We start from the raw sequence: 15,086 nt of genomic DNA on the forward strand, positions 1-15,086 counted from the left end.
ATTCGCAGGCCTCTACCGTGACCCATTTGGAGTCTGGTATGCTGCGAGATGTTTCAACTATGGAACCCACGGATGTCTCTACCTTGGATGGGTCCGGAGCCACTGTGCAGGCACCAGCTTCTGAGGGTGTATTCAGGCCTGTGGACTTGCATTTTAAATCGGCGTCTCTTTCTTTACTTAGGCCTAAATCTCGATCCATACCTAAAAAAATGATGCCCAGGCCACATGCTCAGGCCTCTATGCCTAAAAAACAAATGATAAGAATGGCTGAAGATCTAATAACTCTAATCAGGGGTAGCCACCCCCCCCCCCCCTTCTAAGAGACCTAGGACTGAAGTTGATTATGAATCTTCTGATCAGGATTCTATTTTTTCTGATTCTTCTGATGATCTGGATTCACCCTTATCTACTTATGAAGATTCTGATGCAGAGGACTCCATTCCCTCTGCTTCCCCTCCTGAAGATTTTTCTTTTGGGGAAACCTTACATACCCTCTAAGGGAGCATTTCCACTGGGAAAGCCAGGATTTTTCTGATTCAAAAAAGAGGCTTAGGGATTTCCTTCTCCTACCTCAGCATAGGCCTTTAGCTATTCCTCCTGTACTAGACATTGCTGATGATGCTTTTTCAGAATCTAGTTTGGCCCCTGATTCCCTGCCTCCTGCTCCCAGAAAACCTGACAGATACTACAGGGTCCCTGAGTCCCATAAGTTCCTTTTTAAAAATCCTATTGCAGATCCAGAGACTATTTCACAGGGGCCCAAGGGCATTAAGGCTTCTACTGCTAAAAATCCTACCCCTTCTGATAGAGACTCCAGGGCGCTGGATGCTTGGGGTAAGAAGGTTTACACTTCTGCAACCTTGGCCTTTAGGACTTTAAACTGCCAGCTTCATATGTTAAAGTATCAGCAACATGTTATTGGACTGCTTAAACAGAAAATTATGTTGATTCCTGACTGTGTGGAAAATAAAGAATTACAGGATTTAAAGCATCCTGCTGAACTAGTTAGAAAACATACTTTGCAATGTGGTTTTGATTCATTAGAGGCCTCTTGCAGGGCTGCTGTTACTGGGTCTGTGCTCAGAAGGCATGCTTGGCTTAAGGAGCAATCTTTGCCTGATCATGTTAAAGCTAAATTGTTGGATGCTCCTTTAAATCAGGACTGCCTGTTTGGCAACAAGGCTGAGGAAGTTCTTAAAAAGATGGAAGATAAAGCTAAATCTATGCAAACTCTTACAAGTTCAGCCTCCTAGATTCAGTAGGCACTAGCCCTCTAAGAATTGGTCCTTTCCAGCCCCTTCCAGGTCTTCTCAAGCCAAACCCAGACACAGCAAAAACCCCAGGTTTCAGTCCCAGGAGACACACAGAGCTAAGCAGTGGGGGGTCTCCACTTCCAAATTTAGGAATAATAAGACTCCCCCCTATGGTAAACTGTCTCAATGACTTCCTTTTAAAATTTCCAAGCACTTATCAACTGACTGCCCCTTTGGGGGGAAAGATTGCTCTTCATGCAAAGAATTGGGAACTCATTACCCAGGACGAATGGGTTTTAAATTTAGTGTCCCAGGGATATAGATTTCACTTCCACACGTTGCCAACACCAAGCAGGTGGCCGGACCTACCCCCAAATCAGTGGGCAGAGGCCCAAAAACAAGTACTTTCTCTCTTAAGCATGGGGGCTATTCGACTGGTACCAGAAGAGGAAAGGGGACAAGGTTTCTACTCGAGACTTTTCCTGGTACCCAGAAAAGACAATTTATGGCATCCTATACTGGACCTGTCTGCTCTAAACACCTTTTTTGGAGATTCCAAAATTCAAGATGCTGACTCTTCACCAATTACTTCATGTGCTAGGCAAAGATGCCTGGTTGGCAACACTAGATTTAAAAGAAGCATACCTGCACATCCCAGTCAGGGAATATTGCAGAAGATACCTACACTTCAAAGCAGGCTACACGCACTATCAGTTCTCTGCACTGCCCTTTGGCTTATCTACTGCGCCCAGGGTATTCACAAAGTGCCTAGCTCCAGTTATTGCATTTTGCAGGCAAAGAAATATTCAAATATACCCATACTTGGACGATTGTCTAATTCAGGCAGAAAGCCAGGACATATTTTTGAATCATCTGGCCTTTGTACAAAGGGTTCTAACTTGTCTGAGGTATACCATAAATGAAAAGAAATCGCACCTGGTACTGTGTCAACAAATTATATACCTGGGAGCAAGCTTGAATACAACTTCCCAGATGGCTTACCTCACGCCAAAGAAACAAATTCATTTGGCAACCTACTTCAAACAAGTGGCCACAGAAACCCTGCTATCTGCAAGACAAATACTGTAGGCCTTGGAGTTCATGGCCTCCTGCAGTCTTCTAATTCCATATGCAAGACTGCATATGAGGAAACTACAGTGGTGTCTAAAAAGCCTATGGTGTCAACATTCTCAGGACCTAGAAACAATGATTCCTATCATACTTTGCCTACAGCTAGAGTTCCGTTGGTGGGAAGAGGCCTGCCACCAAAGCAAGGGACTACCATTCACACCACCCCCTGCCACCCAAACCCTAACAACAGACACATCAGACTATGCATGGGTGGCTCACCTGGCAGGGAAGTGCATTCAGGGCAAATGGAACCCAAGTCAAATGCACCTGCATATCAATCAAAAAGAAATGTTAGCTGTACAGAATGCTGTGACAGCCTTCAAGGACCACATTCTTCCAGGACAACTAATGGTAAAGACAGACAACACCACTGTTATGTGGTACATAAACAAGCAGGGGGGTACACATTCTTACCCCCTCTGCAGACTAGCCATGGCATTGTGGAACACAGCCTTGAGCTACCAAGTGCACCTACAAGCTCAATCCCTGCCAGGAAAATTAAATATGCTGGCAGGCAGACTAAGCAGAAACCTCATGGACCTACACGAGTGGAAACTGGAACCAAGGACCTTCAACACGTTGACAAGCAAATGGGGGAGCCCAGATATAGGCCTGTTTGCCCCTCCCCAGAACTACCAATTGGACAAATTTTGCACAAGGACTCCCCACAAACAAGCCTGGAAATTGGATGCTCTGTCCTTCAGCTGGAAAAATGTATCAGTTTATGCCTTCCCCCCCTCTGCCTCTGCTCTCCAAAGTACTACTAAAAATCAAACGGGACAAACCAAGGATGATTTTGATTGCTCCAGACTGGCCGTGTCAACACTGGTACCCCCTCCTGCGCAGTGTGTCACGGTTATCTCCATGGCACCTGCCTCAGACTCCTTCCCTGCTGTCTCAGCAGGAGAACCAGATTCTGCACCCTTAGCTTCTAACACTGAACCTTGCAGCCTGGCTAATTACTTAATCTCTCCTTTACCATCCCTCAGCAAACCTGTAATGGATATCATTTTAGAGGCAAGGAGGCCTAGTATAAGAAAATCTTATGCTGAAAAATGGAAAAGATTCTGTGCCTGGAACCAGTCTCAAGGGATGAGCACAGCAGCGCCCAATTTACCTCAGATTTTACAATACTTAACTGAGATGCTTCACAAGGACCTGTCTTTTTCCTCCATTAAAATACACGCCTCAGCCATTTCAGCTCATTATAACACAGAACCTCCCCTCTTCTCTCATCCACTGCTCAAGCAGTTCCTCAGAGGGGCCAAAAATGTGAGATCACCCAGGAGAGCTCCAACCCCAGCCTGGAACCTTAACTTTGTCTTAGAGAAACTCACTCTACCTCCTTTCAAGCCAGCTGCTACTGCAGACTTAAAATTTCTTTCTTGAAAAACAGCTTTCCTTTTAGCAATCACTTCAGCTAGAAGGGTATCTGAATTACAGGCCCATATGGCAGTGGAGCCTTTCATTATCTTTCATGCGGACAGGGTGTCCCTCAGAACCACTCCATCCTTCATGCCCAAGGTGGTATCCAGTGTGGCTCTTAATCAGTCCATTCATTTGCCAGCCTTCTTTCCCAATCCACAGAATAAAGGGGAATGGATACTAAATCTATTAACCTTTTTATAACTATTTTATATTATTAACATTTATATTAAGGAAACTCAAACTTGATGTCGAGTTTTAGAAGTTTTTCTCCTTAGGCTTATTTTTTTCTTTCTTTTTTTTTTCTTTATAACTTTGTTTACTATAGTTCTGGAACTTTCTGCTTCTGATATTTGTATTTCTCCCTGTTCTTTATTTTTCATTTAAATATTCTAACAATAGTTACCTTTTTTTTATTTTCCTTATACGTTTCATTCAGATGAAACAGCCTCAGCATAAAACTTCCATGTTCCTCTCCTTTCTTCATGTTGCTCTTTATCATCTAATGGGGTAATAATGCACAGATTATTACAAATACTATATTAATATGTTTAGCAGCCTAATTTTTGCTTTGCAAAATATCCCATCTATTGGGTGTAAATTCTACTATGAAATGTTGACTTCTTTAAAGTCAATGTTCCAAAAGCAAGAACTCTGCTAAAGTCCACAAGGCTGTATTTTTATTTCTGAAGTGTTCCAAAAGTCACAGATAAAATCACACTGAAGTATTCCAAAAGTCACAGATAAAATCACACAAGCGCTTTCGCTCAGGCAGTCCTGAGCTTTATCAAGTGAAAACAAAATGCAGTATGCAGTAACCTCCATTAAATAGCCTAGCAATTATACAATTAATTAATTAGTAAGTCTAGTACTAAGGTGTGGTGCTTTGGAGTTGGATGTTAAAAAAGTTAGTCATTATACCAACTCAAAAAATGAAATGTTTGCAACAACATCTGCACTTAAATAAAATGACTAACCATAAAAACATTTTAAAATACCAGTTTCCTAGGTTTCAGAACATAAAAGTCTGAAGTCTGGTTGGGGTTGTAGATTGTTAAGGAATATGCTTAAAGATGTGTTTGGATTGTCAGTGAATTGTTAAAAATTTTTTCTTTTATTATTACTTTGCACTGATAAAGACATGCAATAAAATGTGCGTGAGATATTTTGATGCCCATCCATATACCATTTCATATAGAATTTGATTTATTAGTCAGAATCCTAAAACCGTGGATGTTCAGTAATTTAATATGCTGTGTGGGGATGCTGTAGTATGAAGAGGGTCAAGTATGAGAGTTATAACCTAGCCCTCCTAAGCTTGAGGACCGGTTTAATGCTGATCATCCCATTCAGACCTGGTGGCTTCCCTGCATTCAGTCTCAACTGCCATAATAGTTCACGGTAGCCCAAGGTGGATTCCCAGTCACCACCTCTTGCATCTGGCTCAACCTGTTCCAGAACTAGAAACTGAATTTTGGGATCTGGGCAGGAGAGTGAGTGTTTATAGAAGGCATTGGTTTCCTTCTTCCTGGTCATGTCATAAAGATGCTCGTGAATCGTTTCCTTAATTCCCTCTCAGTTTTGCCCACATAGAAACTTTGACAGTTGGTGCACATCCCCAAGTATTCGACCCCTCTAGAGGCACAGGTGTAAAATCCAGTGGGGTGTATCTTGTAGTTCCTAGACGGGAGGTATGGTGCTGTTTCTTTAGATATGGCATGACATTGGGCACAGGCACCACATCTGAAAGTGCCCAGCCTTGGTTGTTTTACCTTCATCTTTTTCTTTGATTTCTTTCAAATAATTCCTTTAGATTGGCCCTCTTTTACGAACAAAACTGGGTTTAGGTGGTATATAGTCTTTTAGTTCTTCAAAGAGGGTTAAAACCGCCAGTGATGTAAGATTGTTTCTTCCAATTCATAGGAATTTGATGAGTATGTGTGTGCAAAACTGTTAGTGTGAACAGCATCCTTGTTTTGTGTATTGTTGGTCACTGGTACAAACCCCTAGTATTGGTTTGTAGAGGGAATGTCGTGCAGATTTTACCTCTGCTGCTAGAGTTAGAAATAGTTCCAGAGGGTAACCTCTCTCCAAAAAGTTTTTCAAAATTCCACCTCAGAATCAAAATCTTTCTCCGTACTGCATATTCTACTTGCTCTGATGAGCTGCCCTTAATGATCCCCTCTTTTGATATGGTGGGTGGGCACTTTCAAGTGTAGCAAGGAGTTAGAAAATGTTGCCTTGCGATGTAGTTTGGAATGGAAAGTTTTCTGATTGTAGTCCTTGTAAAGAGTGATGTCCAGATAATGAAGTTCGTGCTGATCCACTGTGTGTGTGAATTGTAGGAAATTCGTTGTTGAATTGATGTGTATAAGGAATTCAGATAGGTTCCCTTCAGAGCCAGACCATAAAATACAGATGTCATCCAAATAGCGTCTGTAGAACAGAATGTGATCTTTCCATGGGGGTATTAGAACGAATGTATGCTCCCACATGTGCAATATTACATTTGCGTAGAAGGATGCACAAGATGCCCCATGGCAACCTTGCGTTGCCGGTATAATTCACCATTAAAAAAGATGAAGTTGTTGGACAAAACCATCTCCATCATTTCGGTAAGCAAGTTGGACATTTTGTTGCTAAGGGTTGTCTTCTGGCCTAGAAATTGGGCAAACCATTCCAAACCTATTTGATGAGGGATGCTGGAAAACAGATCTTTGATGTCCACTGTGACCATTAAGGTGTCTGGGGAGTAGCAAGAGGTGGGAATGTCCCGGAGGAAGTGCCAAGAATCCTTGCAAACGTGGGACAATAAAGGCGTGTATTCTTTAGTCATGTAATCAATAAATTTTCCCAGGGGCTCAGTCACTCCACCTGCTCCTGATACAATCGGCCGGAATTGTAGTGGATTTATTCCTTTATGGGTTTTAGGTATCCCAAAGATGACTGGTATTCTGGGCTTTTCCACATGTAAGTAGTTATAGACCTTTTCATTGATGGCCTGTTGTAATAGAAGGTCAGTAAGATAGTACTTAATCTCAGCAAAGGCTATATTGATCTCGTTTCGTGAAACCGTCTCGTATTGTTCGTCATTCTGCAACATAATGTGCATGTGGGCTTCGTAGTCCTCTGAGAACATAAGGACAATTCCCCGTCCTTTATCAGGTTTCATGACCCTGATGTTTTCTTCATGCAAGTGTTCAATAAAATTCATTTCTTGTTCAGAAAAATTTGGATGAAGTAGAATTTCTTGATTATTGTATACTTTCCTGAAGTCATTCTCCACTAACTTTTCAAAGAAGAGAATTATTGGGTGTAGTGGGGGGTTAAAGAGACTTGTACTCGTTGGGCCTGCTGCATTAAGTGTTTGCCCTTTAAAAATCAAATTTAAATTTAAAGCTCTGGTAAACATTTTTAAATCTATCAGAGCTTGTGTTAAATTCATGGGTTTAGTTGGGACAAAATGTAACCCTCGGGTGAAAATATCAAAAGCATTTGTAGGAAGGTTCATGTCCGTGTAATTGTATATGGCAAAGTTGTTTCTCCTTAAAATAGTGCAGTTACCCTCAATATTAGTAGGGTTTTGATTGTGTAAACCCAGATTTGGGGCTTGGTCAGTTGTAGGGTCATCCAGGGATGTTAGGGTAGTGGGTGTGTGGTGGTTTGTTAGTGAACAAAATTCCAAGACCTCAGTGCCTGTCTTTGTCTCTGTCCCCAAACCGCGGTCTGGCCGGCGTTCTGCTGAAAATCCTGGTTGTTAGTACCCCTTCTGTTCTTCTCTGCTAGCCTTTCACTTCTTCTAAGGGGTTCCTCTTGTCTGTCATATGTGTCACTAGCCCTATCTGTGTTTGTGGTGTTGTTTTTGGAAGAAGTTTTATTGTAACCATTGGGGCTAGGGTAGGCGAGGCCATCCCTGTATTCGATGAGATCACGTTCTAATTTTCTTAGTTTTCTGTTAAGAATCTTATCACAAAAAACATCAACATTATCAAAAACCTTGTCATAGTTTGATTTAAAAGCACTAAAATTAGTACTAGATGTTAACTCATTGTTTAAAGTGTCTAGCTCAGTCATTAATGCTTGTGCTTTCAGTTCATATTCCCCTACCATTAAATGCAACATCTCCAATCCAGCTTTATCAAAATCTCACACAAGTTAAAATAATAATCAGTACCATACTGAACATTGTTTGGAAATTTAAAAAAGCGTAGCCCTTTCGGGACACGTTTTACTCTCAGACATGCATTCAAATAGTCTATCTCTAGCTGTGTACTCCTTAAGGAGTATAATTTGTCCTTGAACAAGTCCATGCTCTGATCAAAGTTAGAAAAATTGTTAGTGTTGTTACTACCTTTAGAAAAGGTGAAGCGTTGTCCAGCCCATTTTGTAAAGTTTACATCCTTGTTTCTATGTTTCAGAGCAGGATTACTAGTTCTATTGGTCCCTGGTTGTACGTTTGTTTCAGGAGCTCTGGTAGCTTCATGGCGGCAGTAAAGTTGTTTCTTTTGGATCCGCGCCAGACATGTCCGTGGAGGATATAGTGGAGCTTGTACCCTCTTCCGGGTCCGCAATTACCGGTAATCCAAAGTTGTTTTGTAGTGCTTGCTGCTGGTTGCAAGCTAGCCCTGGTGAAGCAGCCGTGGTGGGTTTCAGCAAGTTAGTGAGCTCCTTGAGTGCAACCAGTACTTGGTTGAACTCCGCTCTGCTCACCGGAAGATCATTTGTAGTGTTTTTCAGCATTTCAGGAGTTTCTCCTGGGTTAAAGGTTTCTTCTCCATTGGCCATGGCAGACAAGATCAAGTGAAGTAATGCACAAAAAACCAAAGACAAGCAAAGAATAATCCACGACCTTGAAGAAAGGAACCAGAACTCTGCTAAAGTCCACAAGGCTGTATTTTTATTTCTGAAGTGTTCCAAAAGTCACAGATAAAATCACACTGAAGTATTCCAAAAGTCACAGATAAAATCACACAAGCGCTTTCGCTCAGGCAGTCCTGAGCTTTATCAAGTGAAAACAAAATGCAGTATGCAGTAACCTCCATTAAATAGCCTAGCAATTATACAATTAATTAATTCCAAACTACATCGCAAGGCAACATTTTCTAACTCCTTGCTACACTTCGAAAGTGCCCACCCACCATATCAAAAGAGGGGGATCATTAAGGGGCAGCTCATCAGAGCAAGTAGAATATGCAGTACGGAGAAAGATTTTGATTCTGAGGTGGAATTTTGAAAAACTTTTTGGAGAGAGGTTACCCTCTGGAACTATTTCTAACTCTAGCAGCAGAGGTAAAATCTGCACGACATTCCCTCTACAAACCAATACTAGGGGGGGGGTTTGTACCAGTGACCAACAATACACAAAACAAGGATACTGTTCACACTAACAGTTTTGCACACACATACTCATCAAATTCCTATGAATTGGAAGAAACAATCTTACATCATTGGCGGTTTAACCCTCTTTGAAGAACTAAAAGACTATATACCACCTAAACCCAGTTTTGTTCGTAAAAGAGGGCCAATCTAAAGGAATTATTTGAAAGAAATCAAAGAAAAAGATGAAGGTAAAACAACCAAGGCTGGGCACTTTCAGATGTGGTGCCTGTGCCCAATGTCATGCCATATCTAAAGAAACAGCACCATACCTCCCGTCTAGGAACTACAAGATACACCCCACTGGATTTTACACCTGTGCCTCTAGAGGGTCGTATACTTGGGGATGTGCACCAACTGTCAAAGTTTCTATGTGGGCAAAACTGAGAGGGAATTAAGGAAACGTATCTACGAGCATCTTTATGACATGACCAGGAAGAAGGAAACCAATGCCTTCTATAAACACTCACTCTCCTGCCCAGATCCCAAAATTCAGTTTCTAGTTCTGGAACAGGTTGAGCCAGATGCAAGAGGTGGTGACTGGGAATCCACCTTGGGCTACCGTGAACTATTATGGCAGTTGAGACTGAATGCAGGGAAGCCACCAGGTCTGAATGGGATGATCAGCATTAAACCGGTCCTCAAGCTTAGGAGGGCTAGGTTATAACTCTCATACTTGACCCCCTTCATACTACAGCATAACCACACAGCATATTAAATTACTGAACATCCACGGTTTTAGGATTCTGACTAATAAATCAAATTCTATATGAAATGGTATATGGATGGGCATCAAAAATATCTCACGCACATTTTATTGCATGTCTTTATCAGTGCAAAGTAATAATAAAAAGAAAAAAATTTTTAACAATTCACTGACAATCCAAACACATCTTTAAGCATATTCCTTAACAATCTACAACCCCAACCAGACTTCAGACTTTTATGTTCTGAAACCTAGGAAACTGGTATTTTAAAATGTTTTTTATGGTTAGTCATTTTTATTTAAGTGCAGATGTTGTTGCAAACATTTCATTTTTTGAGTTGGTATAATGACTAACTTTTTTAACATCCAACTCCAAAGCACCACACCTTAGTACTAGACTTACTAATTAATTAATTGTATAATTGCTAGGCTATTTAATGGAGGTTACTGCATACTGCATTTTGTTTTCACTTGATAAAGCTCAGGACTGCCTGAGCGCTGTGTGATTTTATCTGTGACTTTTGGAATACTTCAGTGTGATTTTATCTGTGACTTTTGGAACACTTCAGAAATAAAAATACAGCCTTGTGGACTTTAGCAGAGTTCTGGTTCCTTTCTTCAAGGTCGTGGATTATTCTTTGCTTGTCTTTGGTTTTTTGTGCATTACTTCAATGTTCCAAAAGAATGAAAAAAAATGCCCAAAAAATGAAAGATCGAAAAACTCCTTTTCTCTTGATGTTCATCGTGTTACACTGCTGCAGTCATTACACTTGGGTTATCCTGCCGTCAGGCGGTTCCCCAGTCGGCCTGAGTTCCAAAGTCTTGGTCTGGCGTCGGTTGCTGTCTCCTCCTCCTTGATGCATGTTTAGGAAAGCCATTGAGTGTCTTCATCACGTGGAGCAGTTTTTCAAAGTACTCGTATCTGAACCCATCCATCTGTCCATCCATCCACAACCCTTTTAGTCCCATTTTTGTACATGGGGTCGCAGTGTCATTTCAAGAGTGATAGTCCTCAAGAGCCAATGTTTACACCACTGGGTGGCTAGCCCTGCCACAGTTGTTCTTCCCCACCACACACTCAGACATTTGGCCAATGTAGAGTGTCCAATCAACCTGCTACATTTCCTAAAGTCTTCAGCAAATTACCCATTTCAGTGTGAATACTACCTTAGGTCTCCTCAAAAAAAAGCAATGCCTAGTAAGCTAAACCTAGTCAACAAAGTAAGCAAGTAAATAAATAAATGAATGTTCCACTGGTTCTAGAGAGTTAGAGACTCCCATAAGTGTTTTATAGGAAGGTTTTAGTAGATCAAAATGTGATGTTTCAGTATTCCAGCAAGGGACCTACCTCAGCTCCAATCAGGAATCACATTCCCAATGATAAGGATAACAAAGCCTTCTACATGATTCAAAGCTGTGTAGTTCCAGGATAACTGTAGCCTTGTTTAGTGTATTTACACAGAAAATCCCAACTAGAAGCAGAGGTTTTCTCAAAGGAAGTGTCTGTCTTGTTTCCACAGTGTTAGCAAATCCATGATTATTTTTCCCTGTCCAGAGCTGAAGCAGTCACTTTAACAAAATGTGCTTTTTATTGTTAAAAAAAAAGTTATTTAAAATATGTTATTGTATTTAAGTGTACATAACTCAAAGCAAAATTGTAAGATTAAGTAGATGATTTATCTTAAGTTTCTTTGACCGAGTCATTGCCACAAAGATTACAGCTATTTACTGAGAAGTCCTGATGTAGTATTTACACTAACTAGTGATTGTTTGGTCAGGTTGCTCAGCAACAGAGGACAAGCATTCTAAGCCATATGATTTTATGTAGTTGTGAAAGTGGTAACATTTGTTTAGTCGGTGGCTTCTCTTTCTGATGCAACTTTGGAAGCCTTATTAGCAGACCTCGACTCTTAGGCTTCTTTCCTGAAGACTCAGTTGGATGAAGTCTTGGTGTGCATTGCTGACACAATTCCTTCTGACTCAAGACACTGCTCCTGCTTTGGAATTGCTTGATTCTTACTGTAACTACTGCTCAGAGTGGATGGTGCCTAAATGAAAATATTAACTAGAGCCATGAAACTGGTGCCATTTGCTTCATATAGTGTTTTGCAGGCAGCCGATCAACGAAGACTGCTGTTATGGATGTGGTTTACTCCTCAGCATAGCTTATCTTTATTTTTTTTTTCTACTGTCCAGGCTTAGATCTACTACATACATACATGCAAATATTTCAAGTATGAGCATTAATGCCCTTCTGTCTTGCCAATATACCAAAACAGTTGTTCCCGTAATATGTGTCCAGGCTGTTCTTAAAAATATCTACACTAATGCTCTCCCCCTGCAAGGTGTTTCTTTCTGTTTGGCATTCTTGATAAAATAATTTTGTTCAAATCTAGGGACTTGCAGCTGATTATTCACTTTGGTGGGGAGGCTACATAAGACATGGGGTTTGACACTTTTAAAGGGTTAGATACATTTTTGGAACTAAGGATGTGGTTATTACACCACGTAACTGAGAGCATGAGCATCCTTTCCAGTAGTAGTATTAATATGTAACTATGGTAAAGATGCATCAGAATTCATTTTCAGAACTCATTCAGGAGACTTACATAAAGGAAAACTCCACAATTTAATGTTGTTAACCCTATCCCAGACTCGTGTTCTCTATACAATATTACTTTGATGTTTTACTTACTTAAGGGAAAATGCTACCCTGCAGTATTGCTATGCTTATTCCAGACTTATTTTTTTCTCACCTCGATTTGTTTGTTTTTCTGTTATTTCTATTCGTTTCCTGATACAGATCCTGAAGGTCCCAGCATATTTCTCTATTGTTTCTAAAAATAATTTGTCTCAGACTGCATGACCTTCATTAAGGTTTCACAGTTGGGCACTGTCCACAATTTTAGGTCATGAGACCATTTTGTTAAGGTCAGAAAATGGCTATAAACAAGTAAAGTGAAACTGTTTTATCTAAGGAGTTAATTGTTGGAGAACTCTTTATATGAAAAACAGGGATGTGCCATGTAAACAAAGTGGAAAATACTTTTATTGTCAACCAGTGAAATGTTATTTTCATTTATTCAGTGAAAACATAAATAAACAAGCACACTAGCAAATCTACATGACTATTTTATTAGTAACTCATTGAAATGACAAGTTTTAGCCAGTCATAACAGCATAAAGCTGATTATTTTCACTCCCTTCAAGTGTGTGTGTGTGTGTGTGTGTGTGTGTGTGTGTGTGTGTGTGTGTTAAAGTAAAAGCACAGCTTCTAATTTCATGCACCTGATAAAGAAGGACTCCTAAATTGTTTTTTTTAATCATAGCTTGATATCTTGCTCTATCTTATTACATCAAAATCAGTCAAAGTCATAGCATAGGTTGTTTGTGGCACTTGAATATAAGGTTGCATACAATCAGTTCACGAAAGAGTACTGGACATTCCGTGATGCCCTGCCAAATTTCCTCTAGTAGTATAAAAAACACTTTGTCTCTCCTGAAAAGTGGCTACTAGCCCACTGGAACTAACCGAGTCAACAAAGGATGATTGCATAAATAAATAAAATTGGCTGTAACAGCCAGTACTGTGACTTTACAGTAAAAGTGCTGATAACTGTTCCAACCATTTGGATATATTTGTTTACAAGCTGTAAATCAAAACTGAGTTTTCATGTCGTAAGTGATAGGACTTTGGAATCAGTAGTTCATCAAAGTCCCCTGCACATCTCAGAGAAAAAGTGATAAGTAGTGATATCCAGTAATTCTACTTTAGCTGAAGCATCAGTAGGCTGTGGTATAATAAATAAAAGGTTTAGAAATGTAATATTGTAAGGGAAATAAATAGTGTAATTCAGAAAGACATCTGTATCTGAGTAAACTCAGCATGACAAATTTCAGAACTAAAGGTTACACGTTAATCCTACAGGAGGGTACTATATTGTGAAGACAGACATAAAATTACTTATTATTGCAGTATACTGACAGATGTCACACCTAAGGCTAAGTGTGGATGAGAGTCTGCAAACATTGAAAAACCATAAACTGGTAGCCTAAGAAAACTCTTGTAATTTAGCTTGTTTGCTTTGCTGAGGAAGTGTTAGGAAAAGCTTATTTTCTACCACAAATCAGAGCAATTCTGAGAAAAAAATAAGGACAGTCTGCTTCCAGAGTTTGTGTAAGACACCTGTCTCTAACTCACAGTACTACTGTTATATCCACATGTGGGGTGTGAGTCATGAAAGGGGTACTTGAAATTGTGTCTGGGAAACAGAATATGGAGCTGTAAAACAAAAACGCATCAGTATGACTTGCCCTATGATGGCTGTTTTTGGTACAGCATATTAAAATATAATAAGAAGCACTTTGACTGATATTGATGTATTAAGACCAAAATATTAAGCTATGATTAAAAAAAAATATGAAATGTAAGGTGGAGTTCTCTTTTATCTGGTTACGTCCATTATGATATTCTGAGACCTTTGTTACATATTTGAGATTTCGTAGATATTTCATGCCTGTTGAATCTTACTACCATTTACACCTTGCTAGTACTCTCCCTCAGACCGAACCTCCTTCCTACAGGAAGACCATACAATATGAAATCACAACAGTAAGTTTGTGAAAACTCATTCAGTCATCTAGGTGATATTTAAAGGAAGATAGTAAGATGCACTGCTTGACATGCAAAGGAAGTTTATTCCAGAGGTTATGGAAGTGGTGAGTTATAAACATGTCCATCCTCCATGTTTTATTTAGCTGATGGTGAAGATTTAGGTCCCTGGTTCTAGTATCTATGGAACCATTAAACTTACAGAGACACAGGAGGGGTCCAAGACAACTAGTCTCTAATGACAAGGTAAGCCAGACAGAGATCTCTTCTCAAAAATCTATAAGACACTGAATAAAGGGTCAGAGCTTTCAACTTCTTTTGCCTTCTCAGAGACTTTAGGCCTGTGATCATTTTGGTTAAGAGCCTGTGGGATTTTTCGAATTGTTTGATATGTTGAGTGACTTACATCCCAGAGGAGGCTTTACCGAGTATTAGAGAGTGAGTACCTCTTTAGACTTTGATGATATGCCTTTAAAAATTAGTTATACTAAATAAAAGGATTTCCTGACAACTGATAACCAAATGAGAGGGGGAATTATCTACTCAAGTTCCTAGATCCCTAACTACATTTGTATTTTGTAGT

The 15,086-nt window shown here is 40.0% G+C and overlaps 1 protein-coding gene across 1 annotated transcript in view; it reads left to right on the top strand.

The window, feature by feature from the left end:
- The window catches only part of LIN28A (lin-28 homolog A), a 414,829-nt gene that overhangs the window by 171,008 nt on the left and 228,735 nt on the right, over positions 1-15,086 (top strand). The window lies entirely within an intron of this gene.

The sequence above is a fragment of the Protopterus annectens genome, chromosome 1.part1 (assembly GCF_019279795.1).
Source record: "Protopterus annectens isolate FY-2018-M chromosome 1.part1, PAN1.0, whole genome shotgun sequence".
Lineage (NCBI taxonomy): Eukaryota > Metazoa > Chordata > Ceratodontiformes > Protopteridae > Protopterus > Protopterus annectens.